Below are 23,861 nucleotides of genomic sequence, written 5' to 3'. Positions count from 1 at the left end.
AAGAAAAAATAAAATAAATGAAAAACATAATGGCCTCTAATACATTTTTCTTTACATAACATAGTTCTAATTCTGCATTCACATTTGTCCGTTCTGGGAATGTGTGCAGAAGTGTGCAGAAAAAGTGTGTGTGTTTCCGCATATAAACCTGGCGTTCATGAAAAACAGGTGAAAGATGTGCATCGTGCTTGCGGTGCCACTAATTCTTAATGGCACACTAGATATAGCCAACAGAAATGCATTTTTGCATGTAACAAAATGCGCCACAAATGCGCTAAAACATCTGGTAAAAAACATGAAGCTCAATGCCCAGAAGGTTCAGGAGCTTCTTTGGTGCGTTTCAAGTGAATGGGCTGCCCTCTGCGGGGCCCCTGAAACGCCCCACCCACATCCCATATCACCCTCTTGATTTTATAGCCAGCCATGTTACCTGGAGACTTAGATGCTGCCAGCTTGCCCGCTCTTTTCTGTACTAGTTCCAGCATTTCCACACACCCTGCTGCTGCATGATCAGCCTGGCTTGATGTACCCAAGCTGGATGATGACCCATCCAGGCTGGATCCTGTGCTTTTACATGTCAGGCCTCGTTCACACTTGACTCATTTCTAACTCTTGCCAAACGCCCCCTGCGTAGCATTTGAGAGGCGTTAGACAGGCATTTGGGAAGCGTTTGCCCTATGTGCGTTTTTTAGGCGTTTGATAGGTGTTTGCCAAGCGTCACCATAGACTTGAATGGGAAGCTTCAACTCCTCCTGACTCCACATGAGGTGTCAATTTTGCCACGACGCTAATGCTTTGGTGTGAACAGCACTGTGTGCTGCCACGTGTAGAATTTTCATAGGCATTTGAGAAGCATTAAAAACGCTTCCCAAACGCCTAGCGCCTGCTAACAAAGCTAGTGTGAACTTAGCCTAAATGTGCTAAACTTCAAAAAACGGTGTTACTTTTATTGCTCTGATTCAAGTGCCCTGTTTGTGCCTTTCTTCCTACATGTGAGAGGATCCCTCCCAGATCCTTTCAGGAACTGCAGGAGTTTATTGAAACTTTCCCATGCCCTCTACCACTGCCACCGGGACTGATTACTTATGGACTTCACACTTCAAGGAGATAAAGAGAGCTGTGTAAGTGATGTACGCTGTACGTGTGCACCTTCTGTTTAGTAGTTGTATGCCCCCCACTTCCTTTATACTTACCTATGTCCTACTTCAATCGACCACTGTGCCATCTTCAGCATCTCTTCTCTCTCTCCCTCTCTCTCTCTCCCTCCTTACAGGCTCAGAGACAGCAGCTCGAGCTATTGGCGACCACTGCTGCCAATCAAATCCTGTGAGAAGGGAGCGGGCGGCCAGGTCAAGCCGTGCTGCGTGTGTCTATGGATGCACACAGCCTGTCTCGGGAGCAAGTCCACCACCATACGAACCAGCTTGACTGCATATCTATTTCTGCTACTTTAGTTGAGCTTTAAAGAAAGTCCTAGTGGTGTACGTTTTTTTTTTTTTTATAATGGGCAAATATATATTTTCTGGGCTCTTTGTCCTAACGATCTTCCCACAAGTGACCTTGACACTACCAGATATTTTTACTATGATTTCTGTGGCAGTCAAACTGGCTTTCATAACCAGAGGACTGAAAAATAGATAACAAAAAGCAAATGATACAATAAAAACAGTTATAGTATCTTTCTTTCTCCTGTGTACATATAATCTTTTAAAAAGCGTGAAATTACAGCAAATGATTGATTTGCACAACCTATGCCTACTGTTTATGTAAGCATTACTGTTAAAGAAATTAAATTTTTTCAGCATCTATGGCGATTCATTGTGTTATTTACTATATTCCACTTTAAATGATATGGTTTTTGAATGTTATCAATAAAACTCTAAGATAATGGCATCAGCACAGGAGGAAGAGTGGGCTGTAAACTCCAGTTAGTAGATTATGCCAAAGGCAAGGAGGCAGTTGGATCTCTTCAGTTCATTTACATTTCAAACCTCTTAAACTGGAACTTCACTCTCTCAATCAACATTGACTATTTTTAAATCTTATGCTGCTAGCATTAGTAGATAGGAACATATATCATATTTACTTGTTTTGCCTAGGCAAATGATGTCATACATCCCAGGAGTCTTCTGGAGGAGAGGAGGAAGTTTGCTCAGCTAAACATGCCCTCCTGCTTGTATGGTTGAACTACTGCAGGCCAAAGACGGGTCGAAAATCGGCCGATTTTTTTGGGTGAAAAAAAAAAATCGGCCAATTTTCGCACCATTAGTGGGTTAATTGGTCGGCCGTTTTTCGGGGTTTTGGCACATTTTTTTTATCGGTAAAGTTGGAAAAAAATCGGCCGATCGCCCGATTTTCCCGGCAATGATGGGCAGATCGGCCGATCATTTTACCGATAAAAAATCTGCACATGAGCCATGAAGAAGAAGAAAAAGAAGAATTCCAGTCCGCTATTATATTTTATATGAAAAGTATTGCGGTTGCAACAATGTATCTATTTGTATCCGAATAAAAACATCTGTATCCGAAATGAAAACAAATGGATACAATGTTGCAACCGCAAGACTTTTTCATGTCAAATATAATAGCGGAGCTCTCTGCAAGGGACAGAAGTAATTAAATGCCTTCCGTAGACGGGACGAAAATCGGCTGATTTTTTAAAAAATTTTTTTTACCATTGGTGGTAAGGTTTTAAAAACGGATGGTTTTCGACCCGTCTATGGCCTGCATTAGAGCAGATGGATTCCAGGAAGTAAATGCTACATGATTCATCTGCCCTTACTCAAGATGGCCACAGCCAGAAGTACCATGGGGGTGTCAAAGTGATTTCTCAGCAAAATAAAGCATGGAGACGTGTATGGATGGGGGAGTTTGCTTTGAATATTAAAAATGAATTACATAGCATTTTTGCTTTTTAGTGCTCAGATGCATTGTAGTTCTGCTTTACTTAGAGCTCCTCTAGAGGTTGCTAGCACTTCATTTAGGTGCCTTTCACACTAGCAGTATGATCAGGTCTGCCTGCCCATTTTTCAGGTGAACTCGATCGGGTCATCTATTCTGTTCTATTGAGCGGTGGGTGTAAACAGACACGTGTATGCTTACACCCACTTACATCCAATCCAATCTGATCCTCTACAAAACAGAGGGATGTGGATCTGTTCCCTTCCGCCTGGGCGTAGCAGATCAGATGGCAGTCAGGTGTAAACGGACAGGCGGTCGGTTTACTTCTGATCACCTGTAAAGTAGAACGGGCTGTATAAGCGGAGTGGACATAGACCAGTCATCCTTCTGCTCAGTGGGGGATACGCAGACAGATCCCCTGCTGAACAAGTGGACTCCTAGTGAAGTTGCCCCGTGTGAAAGGGGTCTAAAGCAGAACTTCACCTAAAAAGGGAAGCTATGCATATTACCCCCTCCCTCCTTATTGAAAACCGCCAATGTAGATGGATACCAACATTTTCACTGTTATTAGTATTCAAAATATTTAATGGTTATTACTGAAATTAATTTGTTATATAGAGTGGCAAATGTTAAAAACAGATTCCACCCTGGATCTCAAATACGCTATTGGATATTCTTCTATGTTATAGTATAGCTACAACTTACTGATTATGCAAATGAACCATGAACTATAGATATGATCATTTTTAGCAGGGCTTTCCAGAAACCTAAACTGTATTTTGTTCCTCCAGGGTAAAAGGTTAGGAAAATCTGTTTAAAATTATTTTTCGACTTGCTCATCGAGCCCATGGACCACATTTGGCCCACTGAGATTTTATATGACCTGCCACTAGGATGAGTGGCGTATCCTCAGACTTAGTGCAGAAACTGAGAATTCAGATCAGTTGTCATCTGTTCTATGGGAGACCTCTGACAGGGACCCTGATGTAAGGGGGAGCTCTGATAGGGACCCTGATGCAAGGAGGAGCTCTGATAGGGACCCTGATGCAAGGGGGAGCTCTGATAGGGACCCTGATGCAAGGGAAAGGTCTGATAGGGACCCTGATGTAAGGGGGGGCTCTGATAAGGAACATTTATGTAAGGGGGAGCTCTTATAGGGACCCTGACGTAAGGGGGGCTCTGATAGGGACCCTGATGTAAGGGAGAGCTCTGATAGGGACCCTGATGTAAGGGAAAGCTATGATGGGGACCCTGATGTAAGGGAAAGCTCTGATGGGGACCCTGATGTAAGGGGGAGCTCTGATAGGGACCCTGATGTAAGGGAGAGCTCTGATAGGGACCCTGATGTAAGGGAGAGCTCTGATAGGGACCCTGATGTAAGGGAAAGCTATGATGGGGACCCTGATGTAAGGGAAAGCTCTGATGGGGACCCTGATGTAAGGAGGAGCTCTGATAGGGACCCTGATGTAAGGGAAAGCTATGATGGGGACCCTGATGTAAGGGAAAGCTATGATGGGGACCCTGATGTAAGGGAAAGCTCTGATGGGGACCCTGATGTAAGGAGGAGCTCTGATAGGGACCCTGGTGTAAGGGGGTGCTCTGATAGGGACCCTGATGTAAGGAGGTGCTCTGATAGAGACCCTGATGTAAGGGAGAGCTCTGATAGGGACCCTGATGTAAGGGGGAGCTCTGATAGGGACCCTGATGTAAGGGGGAGCTCTGATAGGGACCCTGATGTAAGGGAGAGCTCGGATAGGGATCCTGATGTAAGGGGGAGCTCTGATAGGAATCCTGATGTAAGGGGAGCTCTGATAGAGACCCTAATGCAAGGGGGAGCTCTGATAGAGATCCTGATGCAAGGGGGAGCTCTGATAGGGACCCTGATGCAAGGGGGAGCTCTGATAGGGACCCTGATGCAAGGTGGAGCTCTGATAAGGACCCTGATGCAAGGGAAAGCTCTGATAGGGACCCTGATGTAAAGGGGAGCTCTAATAGGGACCCTAATGTAAGGGAGAGCTCAGATAGGGACACTGATGTAAGGGGGAGCTCTGATAGGGACCCTGATGTTAGGGAAAGCTCTGATAGGGACCCTGATCTAAGGCAGAGCTCTGATAGGGACCCTGATGTAAGGGAGAGCTCTGATAAGGACCCTGATGTAAGGGGAAGCTCTGATGGGGACCCTGATGTAAGAGAAAGCTCTGATGGGGACCCTGATGTAAGGGGGAGCTCTAATGGGGACCCTGATGTAAGGGAAAGCTCTGATAGGGACCCTGATGTAAGGGGGAGCTCTGATGGGGACCCTGATGTAAGGGAAGCTCTGATGGGGACCCTGATGTAAGGGAAAGCTCTGATAGGGACCCTGATGTAAGGGGGAGCTCTGATAGGGACCCTGATGTAAGGGAAAGCTATGATGGGGACCCTGATGTAAGGGAAAGCTCTGATGGGGACCCTGATGTAAGGGAAAGCTCTGATAGGGACCCTGATGTAAGGGGGAGCTCTGATAGGGACCCTGATGTAAGGGGGAGCTCTGATAGGGACCCTAATGTAAGGAGGAGCTCTGATAGGGACACTGATGTAAGGGGGAGCTCTGATAGGGATCCTGATGTAAGGGGGAGCTCTGATAGGGACCCTGATCTAAGGCAGAGCTCTGATAGGGACCTTGATGTTAGGGAAAGCTCTAATAGGGAACCTGATGTAAGGGGAAGCTCTGATAGGGACCCTGATGTAAGGGGTGCTCTGATAAGAACCCTAATGTAAGGGGAAGGTCTGATAGGGACACTGATGTAAGGGGAGCTCTGATAGGGACCCTGATATAAGGGGAAGCTCTGATAGGGACCCTGATGTAAGGGAGAGCTCTGATAGGGACCCTGATGTAAGGGAGAGCTCTGATAGGGACCCTGATGTAAGGAAGAGCTCTGATAGGGACCCTGATGTAAGGGAAAGCTCTCATAGGGACCCTGATGTAAGGGGAGCTCTGATAAGAACTCTAATGTAAGGGGGAGCTCTGATATGTAAGGGACTCTCTGAAGTGACGGGGGAGAATCTGATGTGAAAGATCTCTGACGTGAACAGGTGCTCTGATGTGATGCGGAAACTTGTGTGTGAAGGTATTTTTGGAATGTGTTTATCCATCCATACCATGATTTGTTTTTTTTACCTGCAAATATTTGTAAAATAGACAGTGTAATGAAAAGTTTGGAGACTCCTGATCGAGGCAATTAAATTGTAAAATGTCAATCAATGAAAGATGAGTTTTGCTGGGTTTTTTTTTTACCACTTTTGTGGTCTTTTTATTTCCTTCATTTAATACACAAATTATTACACAAATATTAATATATGATTGGAACGCCTGCCACCTCCTGCTCCTTTATTTGTAGTCACAATATCATCACTGGCCTTTAGAAAACATACCTGATATTTGTTTATTTCTCACCATTCTACTTAGCCTGGTTAATCATCAGCTTCCTTACTCCTAAGTGAGATCAGTCATCACATCAGTGACAACAGTGACCCAAGGCTGGGACCTGGCAACAGTTCAGTGACATTCCTGCATTGTGATGCTATCAGGAGTGGGAACATTGTGGCAAAACTCTTCTTTTCAAACAGGGTTTCCATTTCCTGTGAGTTTGCTTTTCATCATAACGTTGGAGGGCTGTCCTGTTACTTGTGACACTATAATGGCATTCCTCTGTACGTGACTGTCACTGTAGGACCCGGTGTGACAGTGGGTGTGGTATTCTTCTAGGCTGCACTTTAGTTGAATTTCCAGTTCGGTGTGTAGGTAAAGGGGACAAGAGCTATAACGAAAGCAGGTTTGTGCTAGCTGAACAGAAATACTGCATGGTTCTGGTAAGTCCTTTAATGTCTGGGTACTGATATTTACTGCCAATGTTTTATACTGCCCTAAGGTCCATATTTTCTCATTAATGTCAGGCAGAGCTGAAGGATCTCTCATAATTTGGACAAGAGTTAAGATTTATCTGTCCTATCATGAAAACCTGTTGAACTTTCTTTCTTCAACAGGTGATTTTTTACTTGGCGTAAAGGGCAAAATGAATGTTCCACAAGTGCTCACAGAATTTTTGAAGCACATTTAAATATTTTATGCTACACAGCTTAGTGAAAAGGCGAAACGATTCACCTAAATTTCTATTCTATTTAATTATATTTAATTTCTATTCTGAAAAGCAGTGAGAGATTTAGTTTTCTGGACTTTAGAAGTCAAAGTAACCATTTGAATACAAAATATCCAAAATTCAAAGAAAATTACAAGAAATATTTGCTTAGATGCTGTACAATAAATGCCCTAACTTCTGTACTTGTTATTCAAAATGGGTCTCAGCTACTGTACCTGAGTTATGACTTCCTTTTTTTGATAGCCCTCCACCTTCTCCGAGAGTCCCATACCTCAGCTATGAGGCTTACCTTAGTTTTTATTTTTTTTATCTTTGCATGTTGTAATTTGTTAAAAACTTTAGATAATTTTTTTTTAAAAGGCCCTAATTCCATGTCTACCATGTTCTTGTAGAGATATTGAGTTTAAAGGGCAGCCTGCTTCATTACAAGACCTATATCGTGTGTTTTGATAACTATATGCAGTTGGTAACTAATGGTGCTAGTCAGTATATTTATTCCTTATTTAATATTACTTAGCTTTAATTATATTTTTCTTCACATTGCCATGAAGACAAGCCTGTTCGGCAAAAGCGACAGGGGTTGCGACAAACTATATTACTGTCAGAGGTTCTTGGTGAGTTGCCGCAACCGCTTTAAGATCATTTAAACCCCTGGTACCCAACCTCTGGCCCTTTTTCACTTCGTGTACAGCCCTTGGGGTCCATGTACATAGTAGTCTTACTCAGGCCAGTGATAAAAATGATCATTTGGACTGTCTTGTCAAAGTTAAATGGTTTGGTTTATTTCTTTCATCCCACCTTACTTTTTTTGTAATGTCCATCCCTTTTCTATTTTTAGTTTTATTTCCTGTAATCTTTTATATTGGATCATGTTGAAAGAAATACCAAAACAATGCACAAGTAATTTTTAAGGAAATGTGGAAGCTTGTAAAGGGGCTGTGCCTTGAAAAAGTATTCATACCCCTTGAAATTTTCCACAATTTGTCATGTTACAACCAAAAACGTAAATGTATTTTATTGGAATTTTATGTGATAGACCAACAAAAAGTGGCACATAATTGTGAAGTGGAAGGAAAATGATAAATGGTTTTCAATATTTTTTACAAATAAATATGTAATTTTATGTATGGTCAAGGACTGCATTTGAGGTCTCGTATATCAAGAAAGTTAACACCACTGATTTAATCCATGAGCTTGAAAGGTCCCTGCTTTAAGGCCCCCTAGCAGTGTTATAGTTTGCCCCAACCCATGTCACTGTCTCTTTGGGTCTGCATGGAAATGTGAAGAAAACATATAAATAAAGGCACATCAGATAAAGAAAATAAATAGTTAGCACTTCTGCCTGGCAGCTCTAGGGACGTTGGTTCGAATCCAAACTGCAGCACCACCTGCCTGGAGTTTGCAGCTCTTCCTGTGCCTGCGTGGGTCTCCTCCAGGTACTCTGGTTTCCTCCCAAATTCCAAAGACATGCTGGTAGGTTAAATAAATGTGAGTTGTGAGTTAGGAACCTTAGATTGTATACTCCTTGAGGGAAGGGACTGATGTGAATGTACAATATATATGTAAATTGATGGCGCTATATAAGTACCTATAATAATAATAATAGTAACTATCATTTTATTGGATTAACTGCATTTAGTTACCAGACTACAATGGGGGAATTCAATAAAGCTGCTGAGCCATTTCCTTGAGTTAATCACACCTGTTAAAGAATATGTAAAACCCAAAATGTCATAGACCTGACATGTGCCTACTGTACCATGTATTTGCATGAAAAAGTGTCTTGCTCTCTTTGTATTGCTTCCTATGTGTGAAATCCCTGGTGTTCCTGCCATTCCCTCTGCTTTCCTATTAAAAACTGATCACACTGCTCTAGCTTCCCTCTCCCCCTCCCTCACACAGCCTTTCAATGGGAAGCTGTTTCTCTTCCCCGAGCTCTTATGCAGATGAGAACAGATGGAATGCGATCACTTAAAAAGGGAAACAAAGTGTTTGTTTTATATATATATATATATATATATATATATATATATATATATATATATATAATGTACAAATGTTTTACCTTTTAATTTCTATTTTGAACTGAATGGGTTGTTTTACATGGTGAGGGTTTACATACACTTTAATGTGTTGCCCAAACTGATGAAGCATCTGCGTCACTTTTGGTTCTGACAGCGACTTGTGTTCCAGATGAAGGTAGTTCTAAATTGTGCCACTTTTACAGTGTAAAGCCTGCACCAAATTCAAAATTAAAATACCAACAGGTTTTATCTTACAAAAGTGGAGCTAATTAAGACCAAATCTCTTTTGGCGTACAGAGAGAGAGATCCTGGAGCAGACTGATTTTGCAAAAGTGTTCTAAAAATGGCCCAGAGTGCACCAACTTCAAGTACAAGTTCTAGAAAGGTAGATGAATTTGGCGCATGCTTCACCAATTTTGGAACGCACATAAAACACTTTTACTAAATCTGTTTGCACCGGTCTTTATGAATTCCAAGGAATATGTTTTGCCGCAGTGGCCCTTTTGCAGGGGACATATGTCAAGTAGCAGAGGTTTCCCACCACAGTGTCTGTCCGTGGGTTTTAGTAAGCAGATTAACATTGCACAGGAAAAAATTACTAGTTCTGTGTCATCCAGATTTTCCTATAAGCAACCCAGTAATAGTTCATTGGAATCAGCCTACCCACTGGTCTTTAAATGAGTTTCCCATTCCTTTCATTCCTTGTATAAAGCTGAACTCCAGGTAAAATGTTCTTCTTAGGGCTCATGTACACGGGGCATTTGGAAATCTCTTCCAAACTGACTGCTGGAAAACGTAGGTTAAAAAAACGATGGTTTAGCCACGTTTCCATACCGCGTTTATGTGCATTTGCGTTTAGAAGCATTTTTAAAAGATAACCTTAGGAGACCTTCCCAAATGCCCAGAATGCACTGAAAAATAGTAAAAAAATTAACTGTCAGACATTTTGAGAGAAATAGAGAGAGCAGAAGCAGAGAGAGCAGTATGTGTTGAGATGACCTGTCTTTTCTGGTTGTATTCACTATGGATCCTATCATGAGCATAATGCGGCACGTTCTACCATTTTTTCCTTCACGCGAAACCTGGAACTGACTGCGTTGGAGTACCGAGTCCATTTGAATACATGAAAAACACTTTGCATGCATTTCTGATGATGAAAAAAGGCTCTGGACAGCATCTGGAGATGGAACAGTTAAAAAAGGGTTCTAAATGCAAACGCTTATAAACGCGATTAATCGCGTTTACAGGCGTTTACAAGCATTTACATGCGTTTACAAGCGTTTGGAGTTTGAAACGCCGGTAAAATCTACTCCTGAACGCAAGTTTGGTGCATTAAAAAAGACTGTAAACTCAACTGTCTGTAAATGACTACGTGTACATGGACACATAGAAAAACATTAAGTAGAGTTCAGGGGCTGCTGAAAAAAAAACACTGAACAGCTCCTGAACGTCAGTTTAGGAGCTGCAGTGTACATGAGCCCTTAACTATTGAAGAAGTAAGTTTAGGTTAGAACTTCTATCATGTTTTTATTGCTGTCTGTGTTCCCACTGGGGAGATTATTATTATTATTATACAGTATTTATATAGCGTCAAAAAGTTTGCTCAGCGCTGTACATTATAGTGGAGGACAGTACATGAGACAATACAGTACCAAAACAATACACGAGGGGTTCGAGGGCCCTGCTCCTTGGAGTTTACAATCTAGGAGGGAGGGGATAGTGGTACAGGAGGAAATGGCTGTGGGGGATAGAGTGGTAGGAGGTGTGGAGGAGATCGGCTGTTAGGTGAGGGTGGGGTAGGCTGCCCTGAAGAGATGGAATTTCAGGGTGCGCCTAAAGGTGAGGAGGGTAGGTGACAGTCTGATGGATTGGGGTAGTGAGTTCCAGAGGATGGGGGAAGTCCTGGAGAAGTCCTGCAGTCGGGCATGGGAGGAGGAGACCAGGGAGCTAGAAAGTAGGAGGTCTTGTGAGGAGCGAAGATTACGGGTTGGGTGGTATTTGGGTATCAAGTCAGTGAGGTAGTTTGGGGCAGCGTTATGAATGGCTTTGTACGTCAATGTTAGAAGTTTGAATTTTATGCATTGGGCAATCAGAAGCCAATGGAGGGAATGACAGAAGGGGGTGGCAGATGCGGAGCGGTTGGTAAGGTGGATGAGTCTGGCCGCTGAGATTTTCCATCTTTTCCTGTCCCCTTTCTCACCAGGGCAAGAAATTAAGGGAGCAGGTTCTATTGGAAATATAACACAGACAGCTATAAAATACTGACATGGGATGTAACCTTTCCTGACTATATTAAGGATGAGCGTTTGTTGCTGTCTGTCTCTTCCTTTGGAGAAATTTTCTTACACTTCCTGTCCCTGTGGCACCCTCTCGTCAAGACAGGAAAATAGGATAAATCTCCCAAAACATGTTTTCTACAATGATTTAGACACAATTCTGTTTTTATATTTTGAATGTTGGTTTGAATCTCATATACAGTTGTATTTCCAAGGCATGCATGGTTGGCCAAAAAAACGATAATATTATGTTTGGCACAATTTTGCGTGTCACTTAAGCTTTTTTTTTAGCCCTTTGCTGCTTGTTTGCTTTTGAAGTCAGAGCAGGTTTTACACCATATCTATTATTGGGCAGATCATGAACAAGTTACATAAAGTCTCCCTGATTCTACTGACAACAATATTACACCTTGAATCAACATTAAGAAATGAAGGTTTGAGCGTGGAATGTGTAACTACGCCAAGCTTTAAGAATGCTTATAAAAGTTATACAGTACAGTATGTACACAAAACAAAGTACCTGAGTGACTATATATATATATATACACACATATACACATACACACACCGGTGTGTGTATATATATATATAATGTGTGTGTGTGTGTTACATTTCTAATCATCTCCTTTACTTTAGTTATCCACTTCAGCTCCAGAAGGTTTTGCCCTCCCTTCATGACCAGGCTATTTAGCACTGCGCTCTTTTAACTGGTAATTTTGCGGTCATGTAACACTGTAACCAAACAAAATTTATATATATAATTTCTATACTATTTCACACAAATACAGTTGCAAGAAAAAGTATGTGAACCCCTTGGGATTACGTGGAGTTTTGCATGAATTGGGCATAAAATGTGCTCTGAACGCCATCTAAGTCACAACAATAGAAGAACACAGTCTGCTGAACATAATACTACACAAACATTAGATGTTGCCATGGTTTAATTGCACATAACACGTAAACATTCATAGTGCAGGGAGGAAAAAGTATGTGAGGCCCTAGCTTAATGACTTCTCCCCGAGTTAATTGTAGCCAGGACTGAGCCAACCTTGACTCCAATCAGTGTGATGATATTGGATGTGTTGCTGACAGCTGTCCTGCCCTTAAAAAACACACACCTGTTTTGGGTTTACTGGTTTCAAGAAGCACTGTCTGATGTGAACCATGCCTCGCAGAAAAGAGCTCTCAGAAGACCTACGATCAAGAATTGTTGACTTGCATGAAGCTGGAAAGGGTTACAAAAGTATCCCCAAAAGCCTTGATGTTCATGTGTCCACGGTAAGACAGACTGTCTACAAATGGAGAAAGTTTAGCACTGTTTCTACTCTCCCTAGGCGTGGTCGTCCTGTAAAAATGACTGCAAGAGCACAGCGCAGAATGCTGCATGAGGTAAAGAAGAATCCCAGAGCGTCAGCTAAAGACCTACAGAAATCTCTGGCACATGCTAACATTTTTGTTGACACATCTACAATAAGGAAAACATTAAACAAGAATGGAGTACATGGGAGGACACCACGCAGGAAGCCATTGCTGTCCAAAAAGAATATTGCAGCACGTTTGAAGTTTGCAAAAGAGCACCTGGATGTTCCACAGCACTACTGGCAAAATATACTGTGGATAGATGAAACCAAGATTGAGTTGTTTGGGAAGAACACACAACACTATGCGTGGAGAAAAAAAGGCACAGCACACCAACATCAAAACCTCATCCCCACTGTAAAACATGGCGGAGGGAGCATCATGGTTTGGGGCTGCTTTGCTGCCTCAGGGCCTGGACGGATTGTTGTCATTGATGGGAAAATGAATTCCAGAGTTTATCAAGACATTTTTCAGGAAAACGTACGACCATCTGTCCGCCAACTGAAGCTCCGCAGAGGATGGGTGATGCAACAGGACAATGACCCAAAGCATACAAGTAATTCAACAAAACAATGGCTGCAACAGCACAGAATATGCCTTCTGGAGTGGCCCAGTCAGAGTCCTGACCTCAACCCGATTGAAATGCTGTGGTATGACCTTAAGAGAGCGATTCACACCAGACATCCCAAGAATATTGCTACACTGAAACAGTTTTGTGAAGAGGAGTGGTCCAAAATTACTCCAGATCATTGTGCAGGTCTGATCTGCAACTACAGGAAACGTTTGGTTGAGGTTATTGCTGCCAAAGGAGGGTCAACCAGTTATTAAGTCCAAAGGTTCACATACTTTTTCCTCCCTGCACTGTGAATGTTTACATGTTATGTGCAATTAAACCATGGCAACATCTAATGTTTGTGTAGTATTATGTTCAGCAGACTGTGTTCTTCTATTGTTGTGACTTAGATGACATTCAGAGCACATTTTATGCCCAATTCATGCAAAACTCCACGTAATCTCAAGGGGTTCACATACTTTTTCTTGCAACTGTATAGTTTTCTTTTGCTGGTATTTGATCACCACTTTTTATTTTTATTTATTATTATATAAACAAAAAAAATTTTGAAAAAAACTCTTTACTCTTTCTACTATAAAACCATATCCAATAAAAAAAAAAAAAATTTTTTCATAAATTTAGGCCAAAATGTATTTTTTTACTCGTCAATGTTTTTGGTAAAAAAAATCCCCAATAAGTGTATATTAATTGGGTTGGTGTCTACAAACTATGGTGTATATATACTTTTTTTTTCTTTTTTTATACTACTAATCGCTTTGATCAACAACTTATAGGGGAACTGTGATAGTGCAGCAGGCATTCTTACACTTACTGACACTGGGTGGGAACTGACTGACACCTTTAGATTGTAAGCTCCACGAGCAGGACCCTCATATTCCTTCTGTACTGAAATGTATTGTAATTGTACTGTCTCCATTATATTGTAAAGCGCTGCACAAACTGCACAAACTGTTGGCGCTATATAAATCCTGTATAATAATAATAATCAGTGACACTAATACAGTGTCAGTGATAATACTATACACAGTCACTGTGCTAATGACACTGGCTGGGAAGGGGTTAACATCTCGGACAGGGGCGGACTGACAACTCATGGGGCCCTCCGGCAATAGGGGATCATGGGGCCCCTGTGTCCTTGCCCAAACTCAAAAAAGCCTATGAAAAAGGTACCAGGGGCATCTCATGAGGCCCCCTACTGACCCTGGGCCCTCGGGCAGTGCCGAGTTTCCAAATGGTCAGTCCGCCCCTGATCTCGGGGTAATCTTTGTTCCTTTTCCCTGGGATAAGAAACAGAGATTGTTCCCTCTTGACAATCAACACAGGGCTCCAGGCTGTGATTGGACACAGCCGATTAGCAGGTCTCGGCCATTAATCATTGGCCAGGACCTGCTGAGAGATTCTCACTGTGTACAATCACAGCAAGAGTCAGTAGACGGGGGCATGTGTGTGTGCCCTGTACCCGGAAGAGGCCAGTGATGTACAGGTATATCGCTGTGCCTATACAGCCTGTTTGCAGTGCATTGCAGGCTGGTGGTCCGTAGTTGGTTATGAATGTAAATAAATTATGCGCATATATGCAAGTGCAGATTTTGCTCTGGTTTACTTTGATGGAAGATGTTCTGATTTGTACAAAATACTAATTCTTAAGCAACAAAACTTTCAATTTATTTAGATTAACTAAGCCCATGCAATGTGAGAGGCTAACTAAACAAACTATTCAGTCTGTATTTAATTCAAAGTTGTAGGTAGGTTTAAAGCCCAACTCCAGGAAGTCCGAACACTACAAGAGTTATCTGCTCATTTATTCTAGTGGGTAGTAAAAGTATTTTACTTACCCGATTCTCTGCTCTCCCAGCAGACTGTGTTCCCCCCATGTTCCAACGTTGGACTGTCCTTCGGCATCATCACACCCAATGCAGAGCTATGACCCTTTGATGATGTCAGGACCTTAGCCGCTGGAGCATTGGGGAGAAGACGTTTTGCGGATTGATCTAGCAGTGCAGAGGAATGGATTATCGTGTAAATAAACCTTCTTTCCCATGCCAACTGGAAATGAATAATCAGTTAACATTTGGGGTGGGAGCACAGACCCACTGCAAGGGATCTTGTTCAATCTTCCTCGAGTTTAGCTTTAAAGGAAATTGTACTGTCAGACTTTAAAACAGCCTCTTAACTAGAGTTCCTCCAAAGGCTGCTATGGGTTCTTTAAGCAGTAATCAGTGGTGGATTAATCTCCCATTGAGCATCAATTTAAGGAAACAACTTTCCACTGACATCTAATGTAAGGGGTCACTTCTACGTTGACCACCAATGTAAGGGAATACTTTTTCAAATACCAAATGTAAAGGCAAACTTCTCCACTGACCATTAATGTAAGTAAACACTTCAATTTTTACAGTCTGTAATGTTTTCTGTTATTATTATTTGTGCCATTTCATGGCTATTTGTGTCATTTCATGGCTATTTGTGTCATTTCATGGCTATTTAAAATATTATTTGTCATATAGAGCAAGAAAGTGTTGTAAATGTATGCACTTGGGTATTGGTAAGCCAAGTTTTTTCTTGTTCATTTTCTTTATTAAGAATCTAGCTAGCACAACAAGGTATATGCCATTTGTATGTAAAGGAACATTGCCTCTGCGCAGGGAGGACCAGAGATGGATAATGGTAGTTTACTAATAGCAACACACTAACTATTCATACTGTAAATCCGAAAATCAAAAATCTGGCAGCCAGAGCTAACAGGAAAAATCTCAACAGTATGTTTTCTATATGAACATTAGGGTATCACAATCATGAAGACAAAGTGGGGACCCAATCCCTTGAGAAAACTGCAGGATAATAATCAATGTGTGCAAAACCTGAGTGAAGACAGAAGAGAGAGTGAAGAAGAAAAGAGTTGAGGAGGTGGATGGGGTCACATGGGTCAACTAGACAGCAGGACCAGCCAGAGTGGGTTCCAGAGTCAGATGTTGAAATTGTCAGGGTTCCAATAGGGATTCATTAAAGTTAGGAGGCAAAAAACTTGTCTACCTATGGTTGCCATGTTTTGACATATTTGTGGATGTTGTCCTGTAGAGTAGTCTCAATCTTTGCACGTTTCATCACTTGTGTTACTCTGTGCTTAGTAACAAAAGAGAAGAGTGAGGGCATCTTGGGCTTTGTTAAAATGTGGTGAGAAACTGCTCAGCAGAGCAACCTGTGGGTCTGGTGAAATTATGGTAATAAATAGCAAAGTATTTTAAATATTTCATTCCAAAAGGTTTGCACTAAAGGGCAGGTCCACCAACTGTGTAAATGTGTACTTGGTTCCCTGCAACCATGAAAGCAGTGTGATGGATAACCCTGAACATATTTAGCTATTCTCACTGGGACAAGATACCATCTGGAGAGTACTTTATAAGTAGTCTCCAAGGCTGAAATATTTTTAAAGGAGCTGTGAGTGGCTCACCAAATGGCTGCCCAGTTCTCTGTCTCTAATGTAGTGTCCAAGTCAGTCATCCATGTGCTAACATAGGTGGGTTGGGGAGTGTAGGAGGCAATAAGTGGAATTATGTATTGCATAGTTTAGAGATCGCTCACTTTGCATATGGGTCTTTAGAACATAGGTACTCAAAATAGGATAGTCGTGGGAATGGATTAAGGTGGAATAGAAATGTTTAACCTGAAAATAGTGAAATATCTCTGAGTTTTGTAATATATATTGCTCTTGTAGTATAGAAAAAGATTTAAAAACTGTAGAGGTGACTAGGTAGTTCAATCTCATAAGTCCTAATAGAGCCTAATTAGCGATAGTACGAGGGGAAGTGAATGTTGGGTAGAATGTTAGATTGTATAAAGAAGAAAGCATTGGTTTTTGTGAAAAAAGGAACCTTGATGACCGTTTTAGCCTGTCCCAGAGGATTAAGGAGTGAAGAGTTACTGGATTTGTGAGTATCCATCTGCCCTGTGTGTGAGTGGAATCACAGTAGATTGTCTATGTTGTGAGGAACACTATTGACAGCTTCCAGACTGACCCAGAGAAGCACCTTATGCGTTCCATGGTATTTAAGCAAAGGGGCTAATTGGACTAATTGGAAATATTTGGCAAAATGAGTCTCGCCCAGCTCTCTGTGAGTTTGTGGCGTAGAAGCAGTGTAGACCTACCCCAGATGTACCGGGATACTCTGCGCTAGTGTGCAAAGGAAATAGGAAGGGACAGCTATGGGCAGAACTCTAAAAAGATATACAATTTTAGGTAAGATTGACAGTTTTACAGCAGAGATCATGCCAACCAGGATATTTGCAGGGGGAACCACCTGGCCAATAGGTTTGTTAAGCAAATTAGTATGGGAAGATAGTTTGCTTGGTAGATGGTATTGTGATGACTCCTGAGTTACGTTTGGACCAAGAATAAGGAAACAAGGAGTGCAAGTATTGGGACTCAGGTGCCAATAAGGTAATACGTAAAACCCTGGACTTGGTACGATTAACCTCCAACCTGGAGATTCGAGCGAAACTGTCCAAGATAGGGAGCGGGTTTGAAGTGGATGTTAAAGGAGAAGTAAAAAACAAAGCAGGACATTGTCTGCAAACATGCAGAGCTTGTGATGAATGCCTGCTACTTCAACCCCCGTTTATATTAGGATCATTGTGAATTAATTGCGTCAGCGGTTTTATCATCAAGACAAAAAAGAGTAGGGATAGGGGGCACCCTTGCCTAGTCCCTCTGTCTGTAGAAGATGATTTTGACTTATAGCCCGCGTAACACAGGGTAAGCCAAGTTTTTAGAGCGCAGCCATGTGGGGCTCTGCCCACACGGCCATGTCATTCATTCATAGAGTTCTGTGAATGAATGAACTACAAGTCCCGACAGCCTTAGCAGCTGTTGGCTAGTAATTCTCAATGAACTACCACGGCGCTGTGGAGCGCTGTGGTAATTCATTGATTCTTCCTGCCAGTATATCTGCTTGCCTGTACATCCCGTACAGGCAAGCAGATATACTGACAGATCTGCAGGAGATCTGTATCGCACCAGCGAGCTGGTGCAATGCTTTATAGGCTCCTGCAACCAAAAGTAATAAATGCACATTTTTCTACCTGCAAAAAAATGTGCATTTATTTTTGATCAAAAGGTGCACTTATCCTTTTAAAATGTGGGGTTTTACACCACCTTTTGGTCACCAGGACAAATAGAAAAAGGGCATCTCCCTAGCTGGGATACCAAGAGCAATAAAAAGGACCCAGCAGAGATTCTAACCATTTCCCAATTTGTTGAAAATGAAAAAAGATTTTGGCTGGAGATACACTTTAAAGAAAAACTCCCCTAAGATGTGGACAAGTTTAGCTTCCTATTTAAAATAAACCCCTTTGATCCAGCGGACCAAGAAAATATGTTGATTTCACTTGGGGCAAAATGTTCAAAAGATGAGCATCATCAGCATCTATATTGCGTTTGAAGTGAGTGTATTCTTAAACTAGGGATCAAATAAAATGTGCACTCTAACAATAAACATTTAGGTTTTTCTTAAATTGGTATCTCATTTATTTTAGTAATTACTATTACTATTTAACCCCTTGACTCTGACATCATACAATATGCGGCCTCACAGAATTGGGCTTTTTTCCATGGGGCCGCATATTTGCATACGTGGGGCCGCACAGCGTGCTCCCAGCACAAAGATTGGGGTGTCACTGAGAACCCCGGGTCCCGTTCTAATGATCGGGACCCAGGACTCCCGTTTCCGGGTCACATGATCGTTGTGATAGCCTCTGATTGGCTATCACAGTGATCAGTCACTGTACAGCCCGGCCCCCTTGTTTTTTTTTTCTCTCTATGAATGGAGGAGAGAGATACATTGTATCTCTCTAACTCCTGGCATAGAAGGGGAATAAAATGTCTGTTAAAAAAAAAGAAAAGATAAACATTAAAAAATAAAATAAAAAATACCTAGATCAAGGTTTGATCTAGTTCAGTGCCAGGGTAAGTGTTTGGTCAAAGGTCAGGATTTAAAAAAAAATTGATATTAGTGTCAGTGTGTTTTAGGTAAACGAAAAAACAAAATGCGCAACATTGTTTCTGGGCTGTACTACAGGTACAAATAACATACACATATATGGTATCACTGCGACGGTCAAGAGATGGAAAATTTATTTTGGGTTGTTCTTTGGTGGTAGGTTATGGCAGTAACAAGAAACACACAGCTAAATTTAAAAAAAAATTTTTTTTTTTACTATTTTGGGCCAGTTTTCCTGGCCCATCAGGAGATATCCATTACCATTTACCACCAAATGAAATCCCAATTTATCCTGGAAAAAAACAAGGTATAATTCAATTCATCTGGATGTACAAAGTAGTTGTGATGATTTGTACAGTTTTACTAACACATGTCAATGTTGCAAAACTGCTTAGGTGTTAAGATTTGTTTTACCCCTGGCGTGAAGGGGCTAAGCAAGTACATCTGGTTTTAGGCCAGTACTTAAAGTTACACCAAAGAATTTCCTTATTCTCCAAAATCAATTCACAAACATCCACATTTTAATGGCCCTACATTTATTTTTGATGAAACAGTTTCTGTGTTTTTCTGCATCTTTGTAACATCCTCTGTGGGCTCCTGAACATCTCCTTTCCCCCCCACTTTCTTTGAACTGAGCAGTGCACATTCATTGCGGTCATGTGCACTGCTCTATGCACATTACACATCCCATAGTTCATTAGTGCAAGCAAGAGAGGGTGGCTATGTTCCTACCAGGGGTGGACTGACAACTCATGGGGCCCCTGGGCAATAGGGGATCATGGGGCCCCTGTGTCCTTGCCCAAACTCAAAAAAGCCTATGAAAAAGGTACCAGGGGCCTCTCATGGGGCCCCCTACTGACACCGGGCCCTGGGGCAGTGCCCGAGTTTCCAAATGGTCAGTCCGCCCCTGGTTCCTACATACATTGGGACCATGAAGAATGAGACAATCCTCTAGAAGATGTCTGATGACAGCAGCAGATTGGAGATTTGGTGGATACTGAGGACATCAGAAGGCACTTTTTAGATAAGAATACATACATTTTTTTTTTAAGCCAAAGTTTAGTGTTTAACTATGATCCTATTAGCAGCCACAAAATGTAAAGAGTTAGCTGATGATCATTTTTTAACTGCTATTTCAGCAAAGAGGGAATACAGAAATACCAAAGACACAAAGAACTTCATCTATGAAACTATTATACATGTTTTTTTTCTTTTTTGGTTCAATATATTTGCAAAGTCTTAGTAACTGCATTTAATTATTTTATAGTTAGTAATTGTATTTACAGACTAGACATCTATCTAAATGGGCATGATTCTTTTTTCTCTTCTCTTCATATTTCATACATATGTGTGTGATTACTAGAAATATGACGTGAAGTCTCTAAGTTTTACATTATTCATATTAGACGGTTGAGCCATAGTACAAAAGATAAACTGTTTAGCTGCACCTGTCTGGGTTTATTGTGCAGTTCCAGCATTTGTATTGTCCTCATTCATTTTCTATGGTCATCAATATTGTAAAGTTTAACCCTCATACATGAGTTTTTAGCTCCAGAACAAACTGCTTTACGTTGAAGACTACATATTCTATAAATAATGAAAGTTTCACTGAAAAAAAAATGTTTATTTAGAATCTAATGATAAAGTTTTCTTTTTTTGCTGTACTTTACTCTGTTAAATGCACTAACGAAAATGTTTGGTTATATCTGTTCGACTTCTCTTATGGCAGATATGGTCATCTCTCTGCCGGAACACAGAGCGATAATGCTAATCTGTGCCGGATCTAGCCAGTCTGATGTTGGGGTGCAGTAAAAAATGTCAGGAAGGAAGAGGATCAGAGGTTAGCAGGCAGTGTACATGGGATTGGCAGGGCAGAGGACAGGGGCAACAGGACCAGGGGTGGACAGACAACTCATGGGGCCCCCGGGCAATAGGGGATAATGGGGCCCCTGTGTCCTTGCCCAAACTCAAAAAAGCCTATGAAAAAGGTACCAGGGGCATCTCATGGGGCCCCCTACTGACCCCGGGCCCTCGGGCAGTGCCCGAGTTTCCAAATGGTCAGTCTGCCCCTGAACAGGACAGTGTGTAGTAGGTCAGCAGAGCAGAAGATGGGAGGTCAGCAAGGGAATATACAGGAGTCAGCAGGGCAGAGGACAGAGGTCAGCAGAGAGATGACAGGGGTCAGCAGTGTGGAGGGCAGGGGTCTGCAGAGAGATGACGGGGTCAGCAGGGCAGAGGGCAGGGGTCTGCAGAGAGATGACGGGGTCAGCAGGGCGGAGGACAGGGGTCAGCAGAGAGATGACAGGGGTCAGCAGGGCAGAAAACAGGGTTCAGTAGGGGAAAGGCAGGGGGGTCAGCAGGGGAATATACAGAGGTCAGTATGGCAGTGTACAGGGGGTCAGCAGAGCAGAGGACATATAATATGTTCCTAGACACAAACACAGCGTTTAAACAGTATAAAAAATATATATACATTAACAATACTCATAACACGTAATCTGCCTGACAACATGACAGACTGTGAGCAAGACTAGGATTATGAAAGACATAACAGAAAGGTGCTGCGGCTGGCCAGTGGGGGGTGTCTTAAAGGGGGATTTAACATATTCTGCGCCTGCTGTGTACAATGCACACATACTGTATGCCTCAGCCCTTGTAACCAAAAAATACTAATTACTGTGCCACAACTGACCGTCTCACAGACAAATAAAACCTCAGGAAAAGGAGCATATGTTTTTATGCATACAAAAAGGTTATTTTTTGTCTTAGGCAGCCATATATGGATCAAATGTTGTCTGGTTCAGCAGGGACTGGACAAAATTCGATCCATGTATGGATAGGCTGGTTGTACAGAAGTCGATCTACCAATCAAATTTCCACTCGACTGGTGCCGGCGCTGTGACAGTCTTCCTGCCGTCAGAACACAATACCTCAGTGGGAGTGATTTCCCCAATCCAACATGAATTTGTAGATGGGGGAATTTGCTTTTTTTTTCCTTTTTTTTGCTCAACCCACAATCATACAGCTGGCTGTGGTACTACAAATTTCCCTCTCACACATCCCCTTTCTCAGGCACAGCACTGGCCAGGATTGGAGTGCAGACCAATAGCCCTGGATTATACTTAAGGATAGCAAGAGGCCATCTGCAACCTGGAGCAGAAAAGAGCACCAGAACGTGCTGGAACAATGAATAAAACAAGTATATGGATCAAATTCCATCTGGTTCAGCAAGGACTGGACAAATTGTGATCCATGTATAGATAGGCTGGTTGTACAGAAGTCGATCTACCAATCAACTTCTGTACAACCAGCCTCTAGGAAAATTTCTGCTTGACTGGTGCCAACGGCTGTGACAGTCTCCCTGCTGTTAGAACACAATACCTCAGTGGGAGTGGCAACAATCATACAGCTGGCTGTGGTACTACAAATTTCCCTCTTACACATCTCCTTTCTCAGGCACAGTACTGGCCAGGATTGGAGTGCAGACCAATAGACCTGGATTATACTTAAGGATAGCAAGAGACCACCTGCAACCTGGAGCAGAAGAGACCACCAGAACCTGCTGGAGCAATGAATAAACTAAGTATTACACCCAATTCTTCTACACCTGGAGTAAACAAGCATTTAATCCTTGCAGTGTGGGGAGCCCTTCTGAAAGGCCATTTTTTTTAATTCCTGGAGTTAGGCTAGCATAGATGTGGAGAGGAAAAAAATGGAGAGGATTATCTGTCCTAAGGTTTGGAGTCAAAACTCATCTGCCATCACTCTAACGCCTTGGATGTATAGACAATTACACCACTTTTTGCGTAACTCCCCACATTTACAGGATTTGTCAAGATCGCTTACTGCATTTGAGAAGCTCTGCTTTACAGACTCCCCTCAGCGGCATGTAATATCTAAGATATATTCTTTTTTGGAAAGTTCCAATACCTCTCATTTGCAGAGGGCTTGTATAGCCTGGCAACGTGATCTACAAATCCCACTCTCTCCAGAGGACTGGGACCGGATTTGTGACCACATACATAAAGGTTCCATGTGTGTTTCTACACAAGAAGGCAACTACAAAGTATTTTCCAGGTGGTACAGAGTTCCATCTGTGCTTCATAAATTTGATCCTAGTGTTCCTAACTTATGCTGGAGAGGTTGCCAGGCAACAGGCACTCTTTTGCATATATGGTGGGAGTGCCCGCAACTGCAGCCCTTCTGGATAAATGTTTTGGACATAATCGCACAAGTCACTACATACGCCCTAGACTTTACCCCAGCACAATGTCTACTCCATCATTCCTCTCTTCCTGTGAAGACCTATCGTAAGTCGCTTGCTTTACACATGATAAATGCGGCAAAACAGTGTATTCCTGTTCATTGGCGATCAGACCATATTCCCACCATGCGAGAGTGGATTCTTAGGATCAATAAGATCGCGGAAATGGAGGAGCTGATCTCAGTGGCGAAAGAACACCCCGAGCGATTCGGGAAGACATGGGCATGTTGGACTCACTTCCTATCTACTGAGACTTATCATGGCTTAATGAAGGAATGAGCGAGAAGATTTGGTAAACTGGAGAACCTCTAGAACTTTCACCCCAGGAATA

General features: G+C 42.1%; 1 protein-coding gene across 1 annotated transcript in view; it reads left to right on the top strand.

Moving 5' to 3' along the window:
* The first annotated feature begins 6,607 nt into the window (after positions 1-6,607).
* Positions 6,608-23,861, top strand: part of LOC149445605 (synaptotagmin-1-like) — a 90,678-nt gene continuing 73,424 nt past the window's right edge. Inside the window, exon 1 of the mRNA XM_089653519.1 lies at positions 6,608-6,750. The gene's annotated coding sequence lies outside the window, so the exon portion shown is untranslated. The remainder of the gene's footprint in view (positions 6,751-23,861) is intronic.

This window comes from Staurois parvus, unplaced genomic scaffold (genome assembly GCF_062004578.1).
Source record: "Staurois parvus isolate SC_StPar_1 unplaced genomic scaffold, SC_StPar_1.0 ptg000715l, whole genome shotgun sequence".
Lineage (NCBI taxonomy): Eukaryota > Metazoa > Chordata > Amphibia > Anura > Ranidae > Staurois > Staurois parvus.
The sequence above is the reverse complement of the archived record's forward strand: the minus strand, read 5'-3'. Positions and strand labels throughout refer to the sequence as shown.